The sequence below is a fragment of the Onychostoma macrolepis genome, chromosome 25, assembly GCF_012432095.1.
Source record: "Onychostoma macrolepis isolate SWU-2019 chromosome 25, ASM1243209v1, whole genome shotgun sequence".
NCBI lineage: Eukaryota > Metazoa > Chordata > Actinopteri > Cypriniformes > Cyprinidae > Onychostoma > Onychostoma macrolepis.
Window position 1 is genome coordinate 5,574,007 of NC_081179.1, and position 2,378 is coordinate 5,576,384.

General features: G+C 32.2%; 1 long non-coding RNA gene across 1 annotated transcript; it reads right to left on the minus strand.

Annotated features, from left to right (window-relative positions):
• Nucleotides 1–940: 940 nt before the first annotated feature.
• On the minus strand, nt 941–2,165 carry LOC131533886 (uncharacterized). The gene is made up of 4 exons (XR_009269230.1): nt 2,061–2,165; nt 1,644–1,745; nt 1,487–1,542; nt 941–1,299 (listed from the first exon to the last, which is right to left on the minus strand). It is a non-coding gene; the product is annotated as an uncharacterized LOC131533886 (long non-coding RNA).
• Between the last annotated feature and the right edge of the window lie 213 nt (nt 2,166–2,378).

The window sequence follows — 2,378 nt, forward strand, 5'->3', positions numbered from 1 at the left end:
AAACAAAATAGAACAAATCAATTCTATGATTTCTAGAATTCTATGAACAATTTAAAATTTAGTGTGTGTGTGTGTGTGTGTGTGTGTGTTTGTGGGCGCATCACTGCCCAGGTGAAAAAGAAATATATTTAAATTGTGCTTTTTCAGACACACTTAATATATTTATATTATACTACACTAAGTGCATATTAAATGTATTATTTTGAAACAACTAAGTATATTAAGTGTATTTCAAGATATGTTTAAGTTCAATCTTAATCTATTTGTAATATATTTAATATACTGAAATTGTGTTAAATTGGAACCACTTTAAGTATATTTAGTGCAATTTAAGTGTATTTCTTAAAATACATTTAAAATGTAATTTTAATACTTCATGAACTACAGTTAGAGTATATTTGAAGCATCGTTTTAATGTGCTTCAAGTACATTTCAATTGTATTTCACCTCATTAGAAATGCATTAGCATTACACTTCTAGTATATTATATTATATTTATTAGTATTATGTTTTTCACTATATACACACACATACACTTTGATATCTAGAAACTTTAATGTATTATATATTGTGTACATTACAAATATTCATAAAGTACATTTAAAAAGTACAGCAGCATATATACTATGGTGAAAAACAAAAAACATATGTATTAAAAATTTATTAAAAATGCACCTGAAATACAAGTATGTTTCTAGTATATTTGTATTAATACAAACATACTCAAGTACATTTAAAAACATTATACAAAAAACATAATAAATGAAAAAGAGACTGAAATGCAATGGAAGAGCCATCTTATCAATTTGTAGAACATTTCAGTTTATTACTGAACCTGTATTACAGAAAACTAAAGAATTTTACATCAGTGAATAAATAAAAATTACAATGCAATTTTCTGAAGAAAAAAACATAAAAATTTATTGAAAAACAAAGTGCAGAAGTGAATAGATGTGTGTGCAAAGACTGAAGATGATAAAGTTCAAGCAACAGAATAGGGAGGGATGGAGGGGTTTTGGAGGTGGACGAGGAGATGGCGTAGGGATGGTGTTGGGAGGATGACGATGATTCCCTGGCAGCTTAGATGGAGTTCGGCACATGGCACAGACCCAGAGCATCCCAGTGCTGACAACACACAGCGGAGTCGAGGGAGGGAGGAGCCAAGATGTAGATGGTGTGGCTGCCGACTTCTGGGGGCCGACTGATGGAGACAGAGCTGGTGGATCCGAAGGCGCAGACGGAGGGCCGATGGAGCTGAGCGTCATCGCAGGTTCCGGAGACCTGGGCACAGCCTTGCAGCTTTAGAAAAAAAAAAAAAAATTAGATAACAGATTTTTACATGAATGACTGAAAGGAAGCACAAATTAGCCACCTGGAATGGACACATTGCTAACATTTTTCTTCCAAGATTGACCGAATCACCCTCCATTAGGCCTGATTCAAAAATCTCTATAACAGAGGTGATACGATATTAAGATATACTTACTATTCCTTTGCTTGTCTCTGCACTCAGATTTCAGTTCGTCTTCTATAGCAGCTGATCTGAAAAACAACAAACGTTAATATTTCTCACACGCGCACACACACACAAAAAAAGGAAAATGATGATTTGTTTTCTATTTAAGAATGACAGAACAATGTACCTGGTCGGAAATATAGTCAAAAACCTTCCCAGTCTCAGCAGTTTCAGATGCACTGTATGCTCTTATAAGCAACCCTTCTTACAATTTAATCTTTGTTCTTATCTGTAATGAGAAATATATATTAGAAAATAACAATAAATGAACAAATATAAACACCAATCAACCAACACTATCACAGTTGGGTGATCAGGTCAAGACAAAGTAATCGTATGTTCATAATCATGGTTTTTCAAAGATCATTAACCTTATTACAATGAAGCCAAATTGTTCAGGAAATCAGAAATAAATGTACTTCATGTTGCAAATAAAAGAATGTTAATGTTAACTAATTTTATTTTGTTTATTTTTTTCTGCCAATGCATGAGTCAAAAACACGACTGGTACAGACAAATAACGTTAATTAAATACAAATCTTACCTGAAGTCAGTCACAGTGAGGTTCCGAAGCCAGATGCCATACACACTGGAACCAATCAGGTTTAGTCTGTATTGTTTGAATTTAAACACAAATAAACGTGTTATTTTTTTTTGTTTTTTTGTTTTCTCATTTCAGATATGATGTTGAAATCCTTGTGGGAATTTCAGAAATATATATTAGAAAATAAAGGCGTCAAGCTTTAACAAATTTATAAACACCTAGCTTATTACAATTAATGTATCATGTAATGAACAACAGCCTAATCAATCAAAGTAGCATAACCCATATTAAAACAACATATTTTAAATATTGCAGTGG